Source organism: Gopherus evgoodei, chromosome 3 (genome assembly GCF_007399415.2).
Source record: "Gopherus evgoodei ecotype Sinaloan lineage chromosome 3, rGopEvg1_v1.p, whole genome shotgun sequence".
In the NCBI taxonomy this organism is placed as follows: Eukaryota; Metazoa; Chordata; order Testudines; family Testudinidae; genus Gopherus; species Gopherus evgoodei.
Window position 1 is genome coordinate 29,670,436 of NC_044324.1, and position 25,264 is coordinate 29,695,699.

Here is a 25,264-nt window from a genome sequence, read left to right on the forward strand (position 1 = left end):
CTGCTCTCCTCCATCCCAGGCTATTCTGGGGTGGGTTTTAACCAGCAATTACATCCTGCACCTGGAAAGCCTTTCCCAATGGACGTTTTTCGGTACATTCCCGTGAAGAGTTTGTGGTTTTGACAAATTAGCATTTTATGACTCCCCACCCGCAAAAAAAGTTTTTTTTCTGAAAATTTCCAACCAGCTCTATTCTTGACCCCTTTCCCCACCAGCTCCAATTCTGCTCCTGTGCCGTTCTCTCACTCCTCTGCATATGAGTCAAGGTGTTTCCTCTTCTTTGCACTGGTAGGGGGAGTGCTGAGTACACAGAGGAGACAGTCGGCTTGCTCTCAGTTCTGGCACCTAGCCCCACGCTGGCACACAGCAGCAGAGAGGAGCAATTGCAGGAGAAGCCCTGCTCAGTCTTTGGATGGGACATGTTCATTTGATCTGTGGGGATGGTGCATGCACTGTCTGGTTAGCATATAGAGGCTGTGAGGGGGAGGGCATATGCTTGAAGCAGACAGAATCTTCAGAGAAACTGTCCTCCAGATTCTTAATACTGAGCATATGCAAAGTGCATTTTTTTTTCAGAGATTTATAACTAGGAATGATTTGAGCTCTTTTTTTTTTTTTAAGGACAGAAAAAAGCACATCGCTAACACCAGCATGACCCTCCTGCCAAATTTTAAGTCCCTTCTGCAAAGCATGGAGGCTCTAGAGTTTCTTGCCAGAACTATTGTAAGGTAGTTTTAACATGGGCAAAACAACGCATTTTCCCCTCACCTCGTTCTCGAAAGCAGTTGAACTGTTTTAGCTGAAACTTTCCAAAGTGTGGGAAGGTGCCTTAGGCAATGACCAACATAAAACATTTCAGCCGCAACAGTTTGACAAAATTTTATATGTCTACAACTGAAAACAGTCTTACAGTTGAAAGTGTCAGGCAACTTTAACTATAGATATTGCTGCATGAAGTGCCTATAATAGGACTCTGCATTATGTAGATTATTATATTCTGAATCTCTACCTGTTGACTCTTGTTTGTACCTCCGCTAGCACGGTGGATCCATGATTTACTGCAGTACCAGACTTGCCAATCCCCAGTAATCAAAATTTATAAGTCAGCCCTCCTTTCCCTCCCCATGCCCCCAAATCAAGAGATCAACTTAAAAAAATAGATTTTTTTTTAAATGAGGTCTTTTAATTTGCCTTCTGATTCTTGGTCCTTGAGGTTTCACACTGTCAAGCATTTCTCTCCAACCATAAGATTATTTTTTTTAATGAGCTGCGATTCATCCCTCCAGGATCTAACACCAAACATTCTGAGAGACATGGTAAAAACATGAGAATTGGTATAACTGCAGAAATAATAATCTGAAATATCTAGAAATCTTTCCATTATCACCGTAAGCTTTTAAGAAATGTAACAGTTTTCCATTTGTAATTAACAGTAACAAGTTGGCATTGTTAGCATGAAATGTCCTTGTCTGGTAGCAGGGGCTGATCTTGGGCTAAGTGAGTATGCTGACCTACTGAGGCATGTGAATTCCTGTTGGGATCCAGGAGGTGAGCGGGCTCTAGGACCTCCCCCCAGTCTAAAGGAAGGATCCACTGGGGCTGGAAACGGAATGATTCTGGGGGACAACTAATGAGATAACAGGGACAGGAGTGAGGTCAAAGAGTCAAATGAAGGGAACCTGACGGGGACATGGAGCAGAGAACCCCAAACAGCACCCACAGCTCCTCAAAGGCATCAAAGGAGCCAATGGATGCCGCCCAGAGGAACTCTGCCCGGATGCGTGAATGGATAGAGGGTCGGAAATAGGCCTCACAGTCATAGGAGACCCCATCGGCCAGCCTCCTCTCCCTGGTTTTATAAATTGCCCTTTTAGCTAGGTCCAGGAGGAGGTTGACCAGGAGGTCCCGTGGCAGTGTGGGGCCATGGATAGGGAGTGCATATATAAGGAGGTGAGGGGAAAAGTGCAACCAAAATCATAACAAAATATTTGTGAGGAGCCGGAATAGGGGCTGCAGCCTGGCGCACTCCAAGTAAATGTGTGCCAAGATTTTCCTCACGCTGCAAAAGGGGCAGGTGTCCAGGATAGGGGTCAACTGCGCTGGGGAGTACGAGACCTGAAGAGCCTGGAGAGCCTCATGCGCTGAGCGAGCGTCAGGGGATCCAGCCAGTCTCCCCGATCATAGTCTAGAAGGTCTCCGACTCTGGTAACTTTTGCCAGGACCAACCTCTGGCGCACTAAGGGGGACTCCGCCACCTGTACATGGAGCTGGGGGTTGTGTAGCAGCGGCTCCGCGAGGAGATCTGCACACTTGGTGGCCGCACGGACCTGATCGCTGAGCACAGCTTCCAGGTCCAGAGGAGGTCCTGGTAGAAGACCGGCAGCCCGGACAGGTCTCGCAGAAGACCTCTCGGATGGAGATAAAGGAGCTGTCGGTCGTATCGGAGCCCTCGGAAGCGGTGCAGGAAGGCATGTGCCAGTACTGTCCACACCAGACTTCCTGCACCATAAAGGAGCCTCTGCAGGGCCTGGAGGCGGAAGACATGAACCTGAGTGAGTAGACATTCCAGGCTCTGCCCCTCCCATGCCCCCTCCAGGGGAAGGTGGAGGACACCTGCAAAGACCCAGTGCAGTCCTAGCCAAAAGAACTCCAGAATCACTGTCTGGAGGTGGGCCAGGAAGGCCGGGGCCAGGACCAGGGTGTTGAGTCGCTACTAAAGCATGGACAGGACTAGTTGATTAAGCACCAGTGCCCTCTCTCGGAGGGAGAGGCACTGGAGTAGTCCTGTCCATTTCCAGAGCCGCTATGTCATCCTGCCCTTTAAGCCATACCAGTTTTCCTGCAGAGACGGATGTGTGGCAGAAAGGTAAACGCTGAGATAGATCAGTGGACCTGCGCTCCACTGGATGGCCTGAAGCGCAGATGGGAGGGAGCTTGCCTGCCACCAGTCCCAGACCACCAGGCCAGAACTCTTGACCCAGTTGACCCAGGCGGAGGAGGCTGCCGAGTTGGCGGCCTGGTAAGCCTCCACCTGTGCCAAGTCGCCTGGGTCCTGGACTACGAGGAGCATTAATCAAATGCTAAAAGCATTAAGAATGGTAAGAAAATCTTATATAGCGGTCACAAGATTAAAAAGAAATACTGATCTTCCTCCCCCCCCCCCCCGCCAAAAAAAAAAGTTGATTCCTCCTCCTTACAGCACGTGGGACCTGTATATGTATTTTGGACAAAACATGAAGTGTTCCACGGAACACAGAGCATTTGAGGTGTGGATGTCAGATAAGGTGGCTAAATTCCATAGACGTTAAAGTAGTAACTCTTGGAAATCTAAAGGCATGTGAGTTGTTAGGCAGATGTTTCTCTCTAGGGGAAGGAGGATTTAGGGCAGCGGTGGGCAAACTTTTTGGCCTGAGGGCCACATCAGGTTTTGTAAATTGTATGGAGGGCCGGTTAGATGAGGGGGTCATGGTCTGGCCCTCACTTCCTGTCTGTGCCCCTGCGCAGGACTCGTGCCACTGACCACCCCATCCAACCCCTCCTCTCATTCCTGATGGCCCTCCTGGACCTCTGCCCCATCCAACCGCCCCATCTCCCTGTCCCCGACTGCCGCCCACTCCCTCATCCAGCCTCCCCTCTCCTTCCTGACTGCCCCCCTGGAACCCCTGTCCCCACTCAACCCTCTGTTTCCTCCCCTGAGTGCCCCAACCCCTATCCACCCTCCCACCCCCTGACCACTACCCCAAACTCTCCTGCCCTCTATCCAACCTCCCCTGCTCCCTGCCCCCTTACTGCACTGCTTGGAGAACTGGTGGCTGACGGCGCTACAACCGTGCCACCCGACTGGAGCCAGGCCATGCCTTCGCCGCTGCTGCCATGCAGCACAGAGACTGGGTCAGGCCAGGCTCTGCAGCTGCTCTGCCCCAGGATCTCACAGCCCTGCCTTCCAGAGCATGCGCCAGTGGTGGAGCGAGCGAGTTCAGGCTGCAGGGGAGAGGCAACAGCAGGGGAGGGGCCAGGGCTAGCTTCCCGGGCCAGGAGCTCGGGGGCCGGGCAGGACGGTGCCGCAGGCCAGATGTGGTCCACAGGCCGTAGTTTGCCCACCTCTGATCTAGGTCTGAGCAGTCCTGAGAGAAGAGAATTTATTGTTTTTCTTTAATAAAGCAAAACCTCAGGAAAGGAGTGCTTGGGGTACTTGCCCACACTGTTATTCCAGATGAGAGCTCTTATCCTGCTAAACATGCAAATTGGATCAGGAAGGGTAGTCTGCTTTTTAAGGCATTTACCTGGGGTTTGGGAGACCTGGATTCAGTTCCTTGCTCTACCACAGACTTTCTGCATGATTTTGGCCAAGTCACTTAAATTGAGATCTTCAGAAGGTAGTTATGGGCCTAATTTCCATTGATTTCAATGGGCATTAGGCACCTAAATACCTTTGAGGATTTGGGCATTAATCTTACTTACAACTTTTTTTTTATAGTTCACAGTACGCTGATAATAATAATTATTATTAGCCTCCATTCACCACCTGTAAAATGGGGATAAAGGCATTTCCCTGCCTCACAGGGCTGCTGTGAAGATACACTGAAGGCTGAGAAGTGCTAAGATGCTACAGTATTGGGATCATATGCATATGTGAAAGCAAGATGAGAATACCCCTAAAGTTGGGAAAGCTTTACTTTGAATCTGAAATATAGCATGTGGTCCTATCTATGATTAATTTTTAGGATGGTTTTCATTCTTCGTTTCCATTAGCTACAGACTGGAGCAGGTCGAAAAATGAAAAAAATTGGCAGTATATGTTGAAATCATCTTTGTTCCACGGATTTAGAAATGGAATGATGTTTTGGTGCCTGAAACTTTTCTTGAAGATTTTTCTCAAAATGTTTATATCTTTTGATCTTTCAGGTTTTTGTTTTGTTTTGTTTTGTTTCCCACTCTCCACTGCTTTTCCTCTTTCTTTCTTTTAAATTTTATTGTTGGATACAATAGAATAAATGATATCCAGGGTTTTTTTCTTTCTTTTTTTAACGAGCTGCAGGTTGTCCAAAGTTGAGGAAACTTTCAAAAACTGCAAAGCTGCAAAAGGAAGAAAGAAAATGAAACAAACAGAATTCCCCAACATCATTCATTCTGTTGAATTCAGCAGGAAAACCGGGGAGTGAGGGAAAGGGCAGAGAGGAGAAGGGATGGGAGGAGAGTAAGAAGTATGTGTTCAGGGGAACGGGTACTGTAACAGGGTGCTGGCCTAAGAGGCACTGAAGCAGCCCCTGTTAGCTCAGAACCTGCTAGTGCAGCTGCCATCAAGGGGAACAGGAGGAGTAAGGAGTGAGGAACTGCTGCTCCTAGCTAGCAATAGGAACTAGCTGTCCCCCGGGTGGCTGCCAAACTCGAATTGAATTGTACAGAGTTGTATATAGATGGTGGTGGAAATGAACACAGGAAAATAAAAGGACCTGGGGGTTTGCAAAGTAAGAGGTCTCCAGCTGATTTGTACTGGGAGTGAAGAAGCGCTTGTCTACAGGTACATTTTTCATTTCCAATTTATTGAAAAACATTTTTAATCTAAATTTTTTTTTTGACCAGCTCTATTTATAACTTTTCGTCCCTGGATTATTTTCTTTACTTTGTAGTTTATAATGTTCTAATAGCAATAATTTACAATTCTCTACCTTTCATCCAAGATTTTAAAAAAGCATAAATTAACATCACAAAATTCCTGTGGGAAGTTTATAAAATGGTATCATATCCGTATCATAGATGGATAAACTGAGACATAGAGAAGTAAGTCAGTGGCAAAGCCAAGAACAGGAGACACACCCCTTGCTCTGACCACCTGTTTAATGTAGTTTAGCTGATTTAATGTAATATCAATTTTATTTTTCATAATTCAACCTTTCTGTCACTGTAAGTTTTCTGCGTTAGTGTTGGCCTATGTATATAATTCAACAAAATCTCTATTAACTGTGGAACATCTAAGACAGTGGAGCAGGCCTTGAAAAAATCTGGGATCTCTGATCACCTTGCAATATATTCACAGACATAAACATTCAGAATTAGGTGAGTTCCCCCCTCCACACTGTTCTCCTGCTAGCTTTTGTAAACTGTTTGAGCCACAAAATGATAAATAATTATTTCCCAGCACTGGAATTTTCACACTTGAAAGGTTTGCATTTATTGTTCGGTTCCTTTTATAGGGTGAGGCAGTGCAGGAAAGGGCAAAAGGGTGGCTGAGTAGTGGGTTGATGAAAGGAAAATCCAGGCAAGAGCTGAAGGGTGAGTCTCGCCCTAGAAGCAGAGGATGTGGAGCCAGGCACTCGCTGATCTGAACTGAATATAGTTAGTTCTAATGTAGATGATGATTCATTGTTCTGCTTATTAGAATGATCTGGTGCATACTTTTCCAGTCTAATAAATTTCAAGCATATGACTTGTTTTATGTGTAATCAAATCAAACTGTTTTTAGAGTACAGAAAGCAAAGATACTAAAATGCTAAGGATCCTGCTCCTGCTCCCAACAGAGTCAATGGCAACAGGCCCAAGCTTTGCAGGGGATTTGGGAATATGTCCTGTATATTTATTTCCTTTTCATTGTTTAATCAAAACCATACATAATGGGTCAAATTGCTCCTAGCTTTGACTTGTAAATATGGAAGGTGATTCAAAAATACTGCCTGATCCTGCACTCATTGAGGTTGATAGTGAAGGTTTCATTGACTTCTGTGTTGCAGGATTAAACCCATGGACAATGTCTTACAGCCGTTAAAATGCATAGACTTTAGTGAAGTTAATCCTAATGTAACCATGACCAGCTGATGCATTTTTAAATAGGATTTTCCTTATCCACATTTGGTGCAAAATTTGTTTAACATCACGTTAAGTTAGTTAACACATTCTCTAGCTCAGTACTTTTCCCCACTGTAGACAAAGCCCAGACTGTTTTAGTATGAACACTTTTACTGCAGTATACTCTTCTGAAAAAAAGACACAATTAGACGTAGATTCTGCAGATGCTTATGCATATGCTCAATGTTACTACCATAGACCTGTCCCACTGAAATCTGTGAGATTCACAGTAGTAAAATTATGTATATTTGCTATCGCTCATTCTAGGGGATAGCATCAGACAAAGTCATGAAAATTTATTTTGCGGAGTTGGTTTAGTGTAAAATTAGCAGTGGCATGTACAATCTACAATAGCAATATTTAACATCATTTGGCTTCATTGAACTGGGGCCCACAGAGTTTGATGGAAATTTCTCCTTCTGTTTTAAGAAAATCTGTCTATTTATGCATGTGTATTTATAAAACACGCAACTTAGTAAATAAATAGAGTACAAACTTACATAACCTCTATGCTGTTTAGCTCAGTCTTCACAAAGTTTTCCGTACATTTCATTGCAGGAGTACTTTGTAATAGCTCCATTCCAAACATCCTAACTCTTGATTTCATTGATGTAAATAGGACAGTTTTGTCATCTTTGTGGTTTTATACCAGGAAGTTTAATTCATGGTTGATAACGCATAATGTAAATCATAACATTTTTTGTGGTAAGGTGTGCTTGCACAAGTTTAATGCATTAATGTACAAGAATCTTTTCAGATGTTTATTCTTTGCTGTGCATGTAGAATTCTCTCTTGCCAAGTTTCCTGATCTGCTTGTTTGCAGTTGGATTGCTTCTAGGTTATTGGATCATGATATTGTTTTACCAGTACATGCAGTGATTTGGTAGTATTAAATTTCTTTTTTCATTCTAAGATTTAGCCTTTTAGGGAGCTCTTCTTAATCTAAGACTGTCACATGACAGCTGCTTATGGTTTTCTGTGCAACAAAAGATTGACATGCACTGCAAAGATGTTTTGAGGGCTTAGATCCTCATTCTGCCAGCACTTAGGGATGTGTGTAATTCTACTGGTATGAGTAGTCAGTGGGAATGTTCACCTGAATAAATGTATGTGTTTGCAGGATTGAGGGCTTTAGTCACTTGTCATCCTCAAAGTAAAATGTTTTTAATTTTAGTAAATTCTCATTTAAAGTGAAGTACTTTTTAAAGCCTTCACTTACATTCGATAATGTACAAAAATGGAAATATATTTCAATACAATTTGAATAACCTTTTATTTTTGCTTGCTCCAGCTTTCAACTTGTCAGAGGAAAGGGTAAGGAATATCAGAGACTTCTGGATAAAATCCAGTCAGCTGCTTTCACAAATTATTCATTATATGAAGGGTTTTTAGTGCACTTTGAATCAGGCCCCTGTCGTCCCTGATTCAGCAAGGCACTTAAGCACATGCCTAATCTTAAGCATGTGAGGAGTCCCATTGAAGTTAAAATGCTTTTTCTCACCTGATTACTTAGGCACATGCTTAACTTTACTTTCATCAGCCAGGGTATAGAAAAGTAAATAATAATCAGGGTGAATAAGAGTGGCAGAATTGCCCCTTCATGCTATTTGGGAGTTATATCAATATTTTTTTCCTGAGCGCTTGTTGTTCTGACAACTATCTGTACAATCAACCCTTGGTGTCGAGCGATGAAAGTGAAGTTTCTCTTTCCTTCCCTTCAGAGATTGCTACAGAAGCACTCACAGTCAGATGTTTATTGTTCACAGTTCTCACCATATGTTTTGCAGACACCGTTTATTACAAACCAAACAAAATTAACAACTGATAATAAGTGAGTCATGATTTTTTAATGGTAGTGTTGAATGGATATGCCAGAAGATGGAGCTGTTTGAAAGATTAGCATAAATATATTTTTTTGTTTTGGGAAATTCTTTTGCTGCAAACAAAGAGAAAATCATCTCTAGAATGCACTACATGGGGTGCAAGCAGTTACTGAAGGCATATATAAACGTAATCAAACTCTTTTTGTAATAGTTATACTTCATGAAAATCTGTTTTCAGACATTACCAGTGGAGTGTAAGGAGGCTGAATGTAACAGAATGGTTGATTGGCTTCAGGCTATTTTATTATGCCAAACGGACTCCTTCCTTTATTCATATTGTGCCTTAAAAAAGCTTCTTTGCAAAGCATATCTATTGCCCAATTCTCAAGTGTGGTATCTAAGTTGTAAATAATAATGTTCAGTGATACTTAAGTAACAAATTAAAAATAAAAACATAATTCCCCCAGTACAATATAACAGTAACACATCTCTCCCCTCCTCCAAAGGCATCTGCTCTGCTGATCCCAAGATTGGACTATCACCCATGTTCTCATGAAGCTGTTGTGTAATGTATTGTCTGACTTTTTTTTGTAGTAGTAGCAGAAGATCCTTGAATCCATGAACAATACCAGATACACTAAATGCACTCAGTAAAAATAGCAGTAATCACAGTCCTTTTGTGCTTCAACTACTCAATCCATAAAATAGGGATGATAATTCATCTGTGTGGCTGAGCTAAATAATGTTTGTAAAGTGATTTTGAGAGTCTCTGATGAAATCTACATAAGTGCAGTTGCTGTTTATGGTTAAATAACTTACAGATGCTTTTGTGTTTACAAGGTAAAATAATGTCCTGTTCTGTTCAGATTTTTATATCTTTGGCTGAGTAAAATGTGAGGCCAAAGGAACCCACTTGTTTTTATATGGACACATGCTATCTGATCTCTCAGCACTGTGCTCTCTGTATTTACCCTAAGTACTGACCCCTCTTACTGTGATATCCAAGTGCCTCACAATCTTTAATGTATTTATTCTCACAACAGCCCTCTGAGGAAGGGAAGTGCTATTATCCCCATTTTACACAGGGGGCACTGAGGCACAGAGAGGCTAAGTGACTTGCTGAATGTTACTCAGGAAGTCTGTGGCAGAGAAAAGAATTTAACCCAAGTCTTCCAGATTAGCACCCTAACTGCTGACTCATCCTTCCTGACTGGCTATACTGCTGAGACCGCCACAAGGATATCCCATCATTAAATGTGGATGACTCAGCTCCTAAACCTCAGTTCTTTTAATATCCCTATGAAGCGCTGTCGGAAGACGAGATACTGGGCTAGATGGACCTTTGGTCTGACCCAATATGGTTGTTCTTATGTTCTTTCCTTCTGGTACTTTTTTGGTTTTACTGTGTACCCAGAGAATTATGTTGGGGACTGGCAAGGGGATTCTCCACACAGTAATGTTCAGGGCAGTTAGTATTTCTGCTGTGATTAATCTGCTGAGCAGACCCTAACCCTAACCCTAACCCTAACCCCAACCCCTAACTCTGCCAAGAATTCATCTCTTCTTCTGTGCGGGGATGGATGGTGACTCTCCAGAAGCAGGGAGGTTCCTTGCTATATGGGGAGGAGTGTATCACAAAGGGTCTGGTGGCCCTGGGAGGAGTGTGGCATTTGGAAATAGTTGGCATAGTGGGGCTGAGCTGATGCTAGATCCTAGAGATCCTAGTGCTTGGAGCACCTACAGTACTTGCCTTGGAACCTGTGGTGCAAAGACACTACCAGACATCTAGAAGGGGGGGGATGACACTGTAGCACTCCAGCATCCCACAAGAGGGCAGTGATTGCTCCAGTTCCAGCATCCCTCGTGGCTTCTGCCAGAGAAGGTCAGCTTTGGTTTGGTTTCCACTCATGGCTCCAGGGCAGTTTTGTTAGTGGGTGCTGAATCTAGTACATGACTCACTGTGGGGCACCAGAGAGGTTGAGACCATATTATGCAGCCCCAGTTGCCCCTTAGCAGGCTTCCTGATGTTTGTGGACCTTAAGAAAGTTGGGGTAAATTTAGTCCATTGGCTCTAGTGGTTTTGCTGATATCAGAATGTGGCTCTTCTTGTGTACTTTAAACATAACGTGCCATTACTGGTACTGCGGACGAGCGAGAGGAAGGGACTGATTGACAACGGGAAAAGAACCCCTACTGTTCTCTGGCAGTTTTGATATTTGTACTTAAATGAAACAACCAAAGGGAACGGATGACTCAGCACAGTTCAGTGCTTCAAGTTAATGACCTGAGAATTCATGCTGGCCAAATATCTCCTGGAGAGCGAAATAACGTCCTCCCTCTTCCCCCGCCTTCCACAATTACAGTTGAGGGAAATAGATAGTTAAGTTATTAAGAACACAATTCTCTGCTACTGTGACATGTACAGTACAGGTAGCATCTTGCTGATTCCCATGCTAACTGAGAGGTATTGCAAATGATTGAAGTTTGCAAACTTATAAATGATGGGGAAACAGACAACAACAAAAAGCAGGGTAATTCTTCATTCTGCCCCCAAGCAGCAACGCTTCATCATTTATAAAGATACACCATTAACAGGACGCATATTAAAGCTGGCTAACTGATAGCTCTCGATGTGATATTGTGGACGAGGAATCACCATCGAGTGGGTGTGTTTCTAGTGGGGTCCCGCAGTGGTTTTCGGTCCTGTGCTATTTAACATTTTTATTACTTTCGTAAAAGAAAACATAAAATCATCACTGATAAAGTTTGCAGATGACACAAACATTTGGGAGGTGATAAATAATGAGGAGTACAGGTCACTAATTCTGAGCAATCTGGATCACTTGGTAAGCTGGGCTCAAGCAAATAATATGCATTTTAATATAGCTAAACGTTAAATGTATACCTCTAGGAAAAAGGAATGTAGGCCATGTTTACAGGATGGGGGACTCTATCTTGGGAAGCAGTAACTCCAAAAAGATTTGGGGGTCATGGAGGATAATCAGCTGAACATGAGCTCCCAGATTGATGCTGTGGCCAAAAGAGCTAATGTAGTCATAGGATGCATAAACAGAGGAATCTCGAGTAGAATTAGAGAGGTTATTTTACCTCTGTATTTGGCACTGGTGCAATTGCTGCAGGAATAGTGTGTCCAGTTCTGGTGTCCATAATTCAAGAAGGATGTTGATAACTTGGAGAAGGTTCAGAGAGGAGCTGAATCTATGTAGCTTAACAAAGAGAAGGTTAAGGGGAGTCCTGATCACAATCCCCAAGTACCTCCATTGGGAACTAATATATAATAATGTGTTTTTCAATCTAGCAAAGAAAAGCTATAACATGATCCAAGGGCTGGAAGTTGATGCTAGACAAATTCAGACTAGAAATAAGGTGTACATTTTTAACAGTGAAAGTAACTAACCATTGGAACAATTTACTGAAGGTCATAGTGGACTTCCAATCAGTGACAATTTTTAAATTAAGATTGGATGTTTTTCTAAAGGATCTGCACTAGAAATTATTTTGAGGAAGTTCTCTCATCTGAGTTATACCGAATATCAGACTAGATTATAACAATGGTTCCTTCTGGCCTTGGATTCTATGAATTTCTAGACTTTTCTCAGTCATTAGAAGGACAACAAAGAATCCTGTGGCACCTTATAGACTAACAGCTGTATTGGAGCATAAGCTTTCTTGGGTGAATACCCACTTCATCAGATGCTTGTCATGTGCGTCTGACGAAGTGGGTATTCACCCACAAAAGCTTATGCTCCAGTACAGCTGTTAGTCAATCAGGTGCCACAGGACTCTTAGTCTGAATCTGTAAAAAGCAACAAACATGGCTACCCCTCTGATATTAGGAGGGCAGTTCATGATCTTGTACCTATTTTTCGTGCCAATTTATATTATTTTAAATCAAAACAATGTAATTTCTTTGATCAGCACTTCCACAATACAACTGTAGGTAAACTTAACTTGCATAATTATAATGACACAATACTCACTTTGTGGAACTTTAATAAGTTTTGTGGTGTAGTGGACAGATAATGGATTGAGAGACCTGGGTTATGTTCCTTCTAATGCTGTGACTTGTTATGAGGCCTTGGACAAGTCACTTTACGTCTGTCCTCATGAGTAAAATGGGAATTATTACACTTATCCTCTTGTATCAAGTGCTTTGAGAGCTACACATGACAAGCATTGTATGAGGTTCACTGGAAAGACTCCCATTGAGTTCATTGGCTTTTGGATCAGGTCCTAAGAGCGCTAAATATTTGAGTAATACTGTATAATCTGACTGTTGCTATGCTTTGTTTCAGCTGAGTCATCACACCGGCTTCCACTGCTTTTCAAGACAAGAAAAAATATTTCATTAAAAATAGGCTATGCATATTCCATGCTTTCTTTTTCCTCCTCGGGCAGAAAAAGGCCTATGTCAAATCTGAGTTCGGGAGGCTACTTCCCCCGTGCTGCAGAAATCCTTCTGATGAGGCCCTGCAGAGATTGGGCTTTGTCAAGTTTGAGAGGGTAGGGCAGTGACTAGAAGGGTGAGTGACATCTGTGCTTTGCCAGGTTCTCCCTCTACCAAATCAGAAGGATCCACATTTTGCATTGAAAATTTAATGCATTTTCTCCCTCTGCAGTTTGGATGGCCTCTGCCAATGGAGTGAGTCCTTGACTGTGGAACCTTTTGAGAAGGATAGCTGCTGCAGGATTGGTTGGGCAACACATCAGAGACAGAAGAGGGAAAAGCCCCTTTTATTATAATATAAAACTTTAAGAATTTTTGAGCCATCCTTAGCCAGGGAGATGTTTTTTAAACAATGGAATGTTTCCCATCAGTTGGCCCATGAAGCAGAAGGAAAGAGGAAACTACCTGCTGTTAGATGTGCCTGTGGAGGGAATTCAGTTTTGGTGGAGTCAACATCTTGCGTACATAAGAAGTTTAAAATGTTAGTAACTGCAGTATCAATATATAATGTAGTTCTTCCTTCCTGGTCACTGCTCCTGGAAGTGCCTGAGCTGATACAGATCTGAAGTGACATTTAATACTTTGACCTGCTGATCTCTTTAAGTCACAGAAAATAAACATGTCTTCCACTCTCTGAATCTAATTAATGCATAGGCCAGCCCTCATTCATCCCCTGGTATAAGCCTGTAGGAGTCATGCCTGGGATAAATCTGACCCATTATTTTTTTTTTAAATGTTCAAATTGTGCAACACTAGTGAAGCCAAAAATTCAAAGTCAAAGCTGCTAATCTGTTCTTTCCTTCACCTGTACCTGTGTGTCGCAGTGCTCTCCAATGAGTATGCTAGTATATATAATGGACAGCACTCCATAGTTATTCCTAAAGAAGTAAAAACTCTCATAATAAATAACTTGCATTTTCATCATATCTTTCCATCGCTCAGTGTTAGGTTTTAGTACCCATTTCTAGTACCCAGGCTTCATCAGGTCAAAGGATTTTACAAACACTAATAAGTTTGGCTTTGCAATACTCTTGCATGGGAGGGCAGTATTACAGATGGAGAAACCAAGGCACAAAGAAGTTGATTGAGATGAAAAAGATCACTCAGGAAGTCTGTGGCAGAGCCACTAATAGGAACCATCTTTCACCCCAGTCCTTTGCCTGAACACTGATATCAATGGGAGTTTTGGTTGAGGTGAGTCAGTAAGGAATACAGGTGTGAGTCTGTTGTTAGACTTTAGGGAGCAAAGCCTAAGGTATTATCTTTTCTTTAGGACGCAGGAGTGAGAGAGGATACCAAATTGCCTTTTGATATCTCTGTAAAAGTGTGGTGGTCCCTTGAAAGTTTTAAATATCCCAAAGGAATCTTCTCTTTTTTTAAGGAAGGCAGACATAGTTTTTCTAATCTTCTTCCATTATTAATGTTAGTCCTTCTATGCATGTGCTTACTCTGTCTATAAACTGGTTTATACTGAAACTATCAAAAACACACACACTTTCCAGTTTTTGATATTCAGGCCCCTGGTACAAGGTTGGGAGACCTTCAGTTTACATTTGAAAACTTAAAATTCAAAGATGCAAAAAAATTAATTGCTTTCTCTCCCACCTCCACGTAAGCATGAATTCCACACCAGTGGTGGATAAAATCATAGAACCATTTGCTATGCAATGTATGGTAGTCAAACAATATTGTGAGTACATTGTTTTAAAATTTTTTTTTTTGGCCATAACTTTATTGCCTTATGCCATTCAGTGGAGAAAAATATAAGAGTTTGTCTGCCCATTTGTAATCTGTCCAGCTCCACTTGGATTTACCTTGCCCTCTTCCGTTGTATTGGCTGCTGCCAGTTTTCTTTCATTGGGTTATTTTTTCCAACTTGCTCCATAATTTTATTAAAAATTATTAATATACCATTTAACCAGATTCTGCCCAATATTAATTTTTGTGCCATTCATGAGTCTCTTTTCTTCATTTCATACCTTTCATTCCCAAGAAGATTGATTCCCCGTAGATCTAATTCGGCTTCATTAAAGCCAGTGGCAATGCTCCCACTGGCTTAGGACCCAGCAAGTTTGGGAAGACTCCCATTGGCCTCAGTGGATTTTGGATCAGGCTGTTTGAAAGGAGTAGGATCTAGCCACATCCTAAGTAACACTCTCCATCACATTTACTGGCCTCCTAATTTTATCTTTTGTGTGATGATATTATTTAAAAAAACAAACAGATAAACTGAGTTCTAGCTTTGAAGACAGTTACTGTGCTTTTTGGTCAGGGACTAGTAAGCCTAGAAGAGATTATTTGGAAATGTTTAAAGGGCATTCACAATTTGTCATTTGGAATATTTTTCCAGAATGCTACAGTAGAACCTGAGCGTAACGGACACCAGAGTTATGAACTGACCAGTCAACAACACAAGTTCAGTGGTTTGAGCATTGGCCTGCTAAACCCAGGGTTGTTAGTTCAATCCTTGAGGGGGTCATTTAGAGATCTGGGGCAAAAACCTGTTTGGGAATTGGTCCTGCTTTGAGCAGGGGGTTGGACTAGATGACCTCCTGAGGTCCCTTCCAATCCTGATATTTTATGAAAAATCATTTGGAACCAGAAGTGCAATGAGGCAGCAGCAGAGACCAAAAAATAATAATTAAAAAAAGCAAATACAGCACTGCGTTAAATGTAAACTACTTAAAAATGAAGGGAAAGCATCATTTTTCTTCTGCATAGTAAAGTTTCAAAGCTGTATTAAGTCAATGTTCAGTTGTAAACTTTTGAAAGAACAACCATAATGTTTTGTTCAGAATTACGAACATTTCAGAGTTACAAATAACCTCCATTCCCCAAGTGTTTGTAACTGAGGTTCTACTGTATAAACAGATTAATTTCATAAGGTCATTGTCCTTCAGAGAATAAAATAGAAAAATAATTGGATTACCTCAATACAGGTTGACTAATGTTTATTATATACTGTGACAAAGTTCCTCCTCTACCTTGGTGGGTCCTGCGCTTATTGGCAGATTTGCTCACCTCAGTGATCTTCCCCACAGTCTGGATCAACTCGTCTTGTGTCTGATCAGGAGTTGGGAGGTTTGGGTGGAACCCGGGCCCACCCTCTACTCCGGGTTCCAGCCCAGGGCCCTGTGGATTGCAGCTGTCTATAGTGCCTCCTGTAACAGCTGCATGACAGCTACAACTCCCTGGGCTACTTCCCCATGGCCTCCTCCAAACACCTTCTTTATCCTCATCACAGGACCTTCCTCCTGGTGTCTGATAACACTTGTACTCCTTAGTACTCCAGCAGCACAGCCTCTCACTCTCAGCTACTTGTGCCTCTTGCTTCCAGCTCCTCACACGCACTTTTTCTCCTCTGGCTCCCCCCTCCCTGACTGGAGTGACCTCCTTTTTAAACCCAGGTGTCCTGATTAGCCTGTCTTGATTGGCTGCAAGTGATCTAATCAGCTTGTCTACCTGAATTGGTTCTAGAAGGCTCCTGATTACTCTAGTGCAGCCCCTGCTCTGGTCACTCAGGGAACAGAAAACTGCTCATCCAGTGGCCAGTATATTTGCCCTCTACCAGACTCCTGTACCCCACTGGCCTGGGTCTGTCACAATATATAATAAATATGTGTATGTGTGTATATATGTATATGTGTATATATATATATATTCACACATATACATATAATCAAATATCTGGGTGGTTTTGTTGGGTTTTTGGGTTGTGTGTTTTTTTTTCTTTATCTTTGTATATTATCTGACTCAAAAAGTAATACAGAAACTAATATTAAAAATACCGTGGTCATTCAGCAGAGTGCCTGGCTTATTTGAAAGCAAGACTTGAATTTGACATTGTTTTAGATTTCAAATAGGAAAATTACAAGTTCATTAATTTCAAGGAAAAAATGTTTATACTAGGATTTATTAAACCTGTTTCCCCCTTATTCTTGTGTTCATAAAAGAGTATTCGTCCTGGACCAGGTCTTCAGCTGGTCTAAATCAGTGTAGCTCCATACTGAATGTTGCATTTATACCTCATGAGGATCTGGTCCTATATCTTTTTATTTAAATTACATGGTACACTGCTACCTTGATATAACGCCACCCGATATAACACGAATTTGGATATAATGCAGTAAAGCAGTGCTCTGGGGGGCGGGGGGCGCGGGGCTGCATACTCCGGTGGATCAGAGTAAGTTCAATATAACATTGTTTCACCTATAACACGGTAAGATTTTTTGGCTCTCAAGGACAGCATTATATTGAGGTAGAGGTGTACTGTTTAGTGTCACCATCTGACTTTTGAGTGTTTACATATCAAGTCATTCAGTGGCCCCTTTTGACATTGTCATTTCTGCAGTCTTGTTTAACAAACCTTTTGCTGTACCAAGAAACATAATTAAATGGTCTAAATTGTTTATTTGCTCTGCAGGGAAAAGGAAAAAAAGTTGTTAAAGCTTAACCCTTGGTAAGTTGTGGGGGTCACCTTAAGAGACTACTGCATCCTGCTAAACTTTTATGCTCTCTGTTTATCAGTCTCATAGCTTCCTCTTAACTTTTTTCTGCCTCTAATAAATATGAATTTGGAATATTGCAAAAGTTTCATAAGGAATCAATTTATTAATTTACATCCCGTGGCTTGCCATGTTTATGTACATTTAAAATCTGGGTGAATTGAAGGTAATTATTGAAATATGACATTGCACTTGATAAATGTAATGCACCTCTTAATACTGCTTACTAATGTCTATGTCCAAAGGTTTTGCAGAGGCATATCTGGGATTTCAAACTTTAATTATCTGTAGCCTACACTGGTATATGCTGTTACTCATACATGGAAAATCAGGATGCTCTGTTCTGTTGTGATTTCTAGCCCTCAGTCTGTGGAATAGATTCACAGGCACAATTGGTTAGCTGGTTAGATTCAGGCATGTTAGGCTGGCAATGAGATCTCTCACAGGATGGTACAGACCTGATTCATCATACAGATGGAATTTAAATATGTAGGCTGCCTAGTGTGACCTGGTTTCTGGTTTTTGACTGGACCACCCACTTGAAAAGGAATCACGGCGGCTCTGATCAGCACTGCTGACCATGACGTTGACTGTCCGGTTGATGGCGCCTCACAGTGGGGCTGGCAGGCTCCTTGCTAGCCTCCGTGCAGCTGCCAGGAAGCTGCCAACATGTCACCACTCCAGCTCCTACGTGGAGGGGCAGCCAGGAGGTTCCTCATGCTGCCGCCACCGCAAGTGCCACCCTTCCAGCTCCCATTGGCTGGGAACTGTGGCTAATGGGAGCTGTGAGGGGTGGCACTTGTGGACAGGGCAGCACGCAGAGCCACCTGGCTGTCCCTCTGTGTAGGAGCTGGAGAGGGGGACATGCCACTGCTTCTTGGAGCTGCTTGAGGTAAGCACCAGCAGGAGCCTGAACCTCTGACCCCCCTTCCTGGTCCCAACCCCCTCCCCCAGTCCTGATCCCCCTCTCGCCCTCTGAATCCCTCAATCCCAGCCCGGAGCACCTTCCTACACCCCAGACTCCTCATCCACAGCCTCACCCCAAAGCCCGCACCCCTAGCTGAAGCCCTCATTCTCCCCCGTGCCCCAGTCCTGATCCCCCTCCTGCCCTCTGAACCCCTCAGTCCCAGCCCGGAGCAGCCTCCTGCACTCCAAACCCCTCAGCCCCAACCCCATCCCAGCGCCGGCAGCCCCAGCCAGAGCCCTCACCCCCTCTCGCATCCCAACCCACTGCCTCAGTGAGGAGCTACCTCTTGTACTCTGAACTCCTCATTCTTCGAGTGCTTGCTCATATCCATTCCAGTTAGGTGTGCGCGTGCCGCGTGCACGTTCGTCGGAAGATTTTTACCCTAGCAACACTTGGTGGGTTGGCTGGGCGCCCCCTGGAGTGGCGCCGCTATGGCGCCAGATATATACCCCTACCGACCCAACCAACCTTCAGTTCCTTCTTACCGCCCGTGTTGGTTGTTGGAACAGTGGAGCGCGGCTTAGCTGACCTCCACTTCCCTAGCTACTCGTAGTTCTTGTGTATATAGTTATATAGTTATAATCCTTTTATATATATATAGTTATATGTTTTTTCTGTACTAGCATAGTTAGTTTAGTAATAGTTAGCGGGGTTCGGGGAGTAGCCCCTTCCCCGCACCCGGTGCCGGAGCCCATGCCTGGCCTTAAACCATGCTCGGCCTGCCACAAGCCGATGCCGACAGGAGATCCGCACGACTCCTGTTTGAGGTGCCTCGAGGAATTGCAATTCACAGCTAAGTGCACCATTTGCAAGGCTTTTAAGCCGAGAACAAAATGGAGCGGGACTTTCACTTACCCCTCCACCTTCGGCACCGAGCGCTTGTCAATCGGCGGACAGAAGCACCTCCTTGGCACCGAAACCCGCCGGCATTGCTAAGGGCTCTCAGCACCGGCCGTCGCCGGCAACAAAGTCGACTCGGCATCGCTCCCTCTCTCCGAGGTCAAGAAAGCCCATGACTCCTCCTGCCAGTGCCTGACAGCTCCCTGGCGCGTGCCGTGGTTGAGCTCCCTGCTCCTGCTGCTTCTGTGCCAACTGCACTGCAGCCAGAGAGCCTGTCTAAGTCGGATCGCCCGGTACCGACCCCTGCCGAGGCACTGACGACGTCGGCACCATCGATCCCGGTCCCACGAGGGCCATCGAATCCGATGCCTGACAGCTCCCCGGTACGTGCTGTGGTTGAGCTTACTGTTCCCTCCACGCCGGAGACATTCCCAGCGGCGAGGGATCTCATTGCCATGACAGAGTAGATGCTGCCTAAACCCCCGGCACCGCCGGTGCGGGTAATACAGTCTCTTGGCAAGCCTCCCTTGATACAACTATCCTCTGTCGGGACAGCAGAGCGGCACCATTCATGATCACGGTCCCGCAGATGCTCCAGGTCCCGTCGGCACTCCCGCTCCCGACGCCACTTGCAGTCCCAGTGCTGTTCTCCTCCTCGGTACCAGTCGCACTCACCGCACCGGTCGGTGTCCTGTTTGCTGACTCGCTACTCTCGGCACCGTTCCAGCTCCCGGCACTGCTACAGGCACCGTGACTCCCGTAGCCACTCCCGACATCGAGCCTCGAGATCTCGGTCGACCTCCTGGTACCGCTCTGGTCGCAGATCCAGATCTTGTTCCAGGTACCGGTACGCCTCCCGGTACCGGTCTCCGGTGCCGAGTTGGGCAAGGTCTGGTAGAGTCAAGAGACTCTGACCACGATTTTTCAGCACCTCCATGGCCATCCGGACACGCATCAGTGTCATCCCACATGGACAGCTCTTATGCTCAGGACCATGAGTCTGATGTGCCCACCAACAACCTGAGAGCCCATCAGGACCTCCTAAGGAGGGTAGCACTCTATATGGACCTCCAGGTGGAGAAGGTCCTGCAGGTAGGGGACCTGGTAGTGGACATTCTATCGGCTGTTGCCCCACTAGAGGGGCCCTACCCATTTATTCGGACCATCCAGGCGAATGCCGATACTCTACGGGGGGTATGACTACTCGTATGTCCGTCCTCCTCCCTGCTCACTAGTCGTTCAGTCCATTAAGGAAAGGGAATGACATGGCCAGCAGGTGCCAGCCCCGAAATCGAAGGAGGCTAGGCGAATGACCCTACTCAGTCGCAAGGTGTACTCTGCAGGGGCCTTATAGCTCTGCGTGGCAAATCAACAAGCCTTGCTTAGCCCATATCATTATAACACCTGGGTGATGGTGGATAAGTTTATGGAGCTTCTCCCTCAAGACTCCCACCAAGAGTTCACTACCCTCTTGGAGGAAGGAAAAAAGGTGGCCAGAGCTTCCCTCCAGGCCTCATTGGATGCAGCAGACTCAGCAGCCAGGGCTCTGACATCGGGTGTTACCATGAGGAGCATCTCATGGCTTCAGGTTTCCAACCTCCAGCCGGAGCGGCAGTATATCATTCACGACTTACCATTTGATGGTAAAGGCCTCTTCGCGGCGAAGACAACCCCAGGCTGCCAAGCCTGAAGGACAACAAGGTCGTAAGGCGCTCTCTCAGCGTGCATACGCCGACGACCTAACGCAGGCCTTTCCGTCCCTAGCCACACCGCCGTACTCTGTGCCTAGCCACAGACAGGACTTTGGCAGATGGCGCGGCCGAGGTGGTCGCAGGCGACTGTCAGGACCCTTAGAGGGCCAAGATCGAGGTCCCTCGCAATCACCACCGGGACCAAAGACGAACTTGCGAAGGTGTGCCCGAGAGTGGCGTACCAGTTACAGGCAGGATCCCGCTCCTCCTTCTTCTTGGCGTGGTCCCAGTTAACTTCAGATTGCTGGCTCCTACACATGGTGGAGTATGGGTACCACCTTCAATTTGTTCCAGCCCTGTCCCTCTTCAGGGACCCCTCTCAAGAGCAATTCCTCTTACAAGAGGTGCAGACGCCGATGGACGAAAGGGACAAGGGGTTTTACTCCCGTTATTCCCTAATCCCCAACTCGTACGGAGGTCTCAGACCTATCCTAGATCTGCGAGGACTCAACCAGTTTATGATAAGGTTGAAGTTCCGCATGATATCCCTGGGAACCATTATCCCGTCCTTGGATCCTGGAAACTGGTATGCCGCCCTCGATATGAAGGACGCATACTTTCACATCGCCATCTTCCCTCCGCACAGGAGATACCTCCTCTTCTAGCCAACCGTCAGTTCATCCAGTTTACGGTCCTGCTGTTCGGCCTTTCTGCAGCCCCACGGGTACTAACCAAGTGTATGGCCATAGTCGCCACCCACCTCCGCCGATGTCGGTTATGCGTTTTCCGTATCTGGACGATTGGCTTATCCGAGGAGACTGCGAGACACAAGTCACTCAGCATGTGGGCATCGTCAAGGACCTATTCACATGTCTAGGCCTGATGATCACTATAGAAACATCCACTCTGGTTCCCACGCAGAGGTTAGACTTCCTAGGAGCTATCCTGGACTCCGACCTAACCGGAGCCTGCTCTACCATAGCCACGGTTTCAGGCAATGGCAACAATCATCTGAGGTCTGCAGACTTTCCCAACGACCTTGGCTCGCACTTGTCTCGGTCTCCTGGGTCCCATGGCTGCCTGCATGTTTGTAACCAAACACGCCAAGCTCCGCCTCTGTCCTCTCCAAGTTTTTGGCTCAAATCGGTGTACCGCCCGGACAGGGACCCTATGGTCACGATAGTCACCATTCCCTCAAGCACCCTAGGCTCCCTGGAATGGTGGCTAACTCCCTCCCTGGTGTGGGCAGGGATGCCGTTCCATCCGCCCCAGCCCTCACTGTCCCTGACGACGGATGCGTCATCTCTCAGCTCAGGTGCTCACCTTGGTCACCTTCGAGCTTAAGGCCTTTGGTCTTCTCAGGAGCTGGCGTTCCACATCAATGTCCAAAAATGAGAGAAGTCCGCCTGGCGTGCCAGGGGTTCCAGCAGCAGCTGCAAGGCCGTGGTGTCTCAGTGTTTACAACCAACACAACGGCCATGTGCTACATAAACAACCAGGGAGGGACATGGTCCTCCTCCTTTTGTCAGGAGGCCAACCATCTCTGGGACTTTTGCATAGTCCACTCGATAAAGCTGGTAGCGTCCTTTTTCCCAGGCGTTCGAAACGCCTTGGTGCTTCAACTCAGCAGGTCTTTCTTGTCTCATGAGTGGTCGCTCTGCCCCGATGTGATGCGTTCTGTTGCCAGAAGTGGGGATTTTTCCCCACATAGACTTGTTCGCTTACCGCGAGAACAGGAAATGTCCGAGGTTGTGCTCCTTCCAAGGTCTCTCCCCGGGATTGATCTCAGACACTTTTCTCATGTCGTGAAAGGGCCAACTCCTTTATGCCTTCCCACCGTTCACCCTGGCTCACTGGGTCCTGCTCAAACTTTGCAGGGGCAGAGCGTGCATCATCATGATCACTCCAGCGTGGTCCAGGCAGCACTGATACACCACGTTGCTCGACCTGTCAATAGCCAACCCAATTACCCTGCCACTCCACCCAGACCTCATAACTCAGGACCACGGCAGGCTTCGCCACCTGGACCTGCAGTCTCTTCACCTCATGGTGTGGCTGCTGCGTGACTAAACCGGGGTAGCAGGAAGCCTTCCACCTGGTCAACGTACCTGGCCGAGTGGTAGCGTTTCTTTTACAGGTGCGAAATGTTTGATCTTACTCCTACTGAGGTCTCCATCTCTCTATTTTGGACTGCCCTCTGGCCTACAACAGCAGGGCCTAGCGGTGTCATCGCTGAGGGTACACTTGGCAGCCATCTCTACCTTCCACCCAGGCTAAGGTGGTTGTTCTGTGTTCTCACACTCTATGGTTTCGAAGTTCCTCAAGGGCTTGGAGCGCTTACACCCTCAAGTACGCCGCCCAGCCCCAACCTGGGATCTCAACCTGGTTTTAAACCAGACTTATGTCTCCCCCATTCGAGCCGTCAGCGACCTGCTCGCTGCTATACCTTTCTTGGAAGACAGCTTTCCTTGTAGCCATTACATCGGCCAGACGAGTCTCCGAGCTCAGGGGTCTTATGGTGTTTCGGCCGTACACTATATTCACAAAGACAAGGTGCAGTTACGACCATACCCGGCTTTCCTCCCTGAAGTGGTTTCGGCCTTTCATGTTAACCACACTCAATGCAATGGGGGCAACAATTGCACTCCCTGGACATCTGTAGAGCGCTCGCATTTATATTGAGCGGACAAAACCATTTCGTAAAGCACCCCAACTGTCGGTCACAGTAGCAGACTGAAGGAAAGGCCTACCTGTTTCCTCTCAGAGGATCTCATCTTGGGTGATGACGTGCACCCGCACTTGTTATGATTTGGCTCACATTTCCCCAAGCCACATCACCATGCGTTCTACCAGGGCTCAGGCTTCATCTGCCGCCTTGCTGGCTCATGTACCTACCCACGAAATCTATCGCACAGCTCCATGGTCCTCGGTCCATACTCTTGCTTTGCATTATGCTCTGGTTCAACAGTCAAGAGATGCTGCAGCCTCTGGCTCAGCAGTTTACATTCTGTCACATTTCACTCCGACCCCACCACCTACATAAGGCTTGGGAATCACCTAACTGGAAAGGATATGAGCAAGCACTCAAAGAAGAAAAGACAGTTACTCACCTTTGTAACTGTTGTTCTTCGAGATGTGTTGCTCATATCCATTCCAAACCCACCCTCCTTCCCCTCTGTCGGAGTAGCCGGCAAGAAGGAACTGAAGGGTGGCTGGGTCAGCAGGGGTACATATCCAGCGCCATAGCGGCGCCACTCCAGGTGGCGCCCAGCCGACCCACCGAGTGTTGCTAGGGTAAAAATCTTCCGACGAACGTGCGTGCGGCGTGCGCACACCTAACTGGAATGGATATGAGCAACACATCTCGAAGAACAACAGTTACAAAGGTGAGTAACCGTCTTTTTCTGGCTGCACCTCAGAGCCCGCACCCCCAGCCAGAGCCCTCGCCTGAGCCCTACCCAGCCAAGTGAAAATAAATGAGTGAGGGTGGGGAGAGTGAGCGATAGGGGAGGGATGGACTGAGTGGGGGTGGGGCCTCAGAGAAGTGGCAGGGTGTGGGAGGGGTCCTGGAGGAGGGGCAGGGGGCGGGGCATGGATGTTCTGTTTTGTGCAATGGAAAGTTGGCAACTCTAAGGCTGCCCACTGTTCTTTGATTACTTTGCCATGTGGGTTCCACATGCCTCTTCACACACAAAATAACCTGATTCTTATCGCTATCTGGGCAAAAATTCAATATGTTTAGAGTTTAGGAGGGGAAGAAGTGGGAGCTTGGGGAATCTCAGGGACATAATACAGCAGGTGCTTGATAGAATCCTTTTGAGTTTTCCACTAGTCTGTAAATGTGGACAAGTGACCGTAGGTGCAAAATGCAGATTAGGTCCCCTGTTTACATAATGGAGGCAAAAACTATAGGGTACATTTCAACTGAGTTCATAGCGCCATAGTTTTGATGCGTCAAAATGAAGCCCGCGTGCATGTGTTTCTGCTTAAGATACTTGCAGTTGCCTGCACTTTGGCTATGTTTAAGGGAAAGAATAAAGGAGAGAGATCATGATGCCCTTGTATGTGCATACAGGTAAGAAATGAAAGTTAATTGACGAGCTAATTATTATGATCATTTGTATAAA

The 25,264-nt window shown here is 45.7% G+C and overlaps 1 protein-coding gene across 3 annotated transcripts in view; it reads left to right on the top strand.

Moving 5' to 3' along the window:
- The window catches only part of LDAH (lipid droplet associated hydrolase), a 246,166-nt gene that overhangs the window by 19,999 nt on the left and 200,903 nt on the right, over positions 1 to 25,264 (top strand). The window lies entirely within an intron of this gene.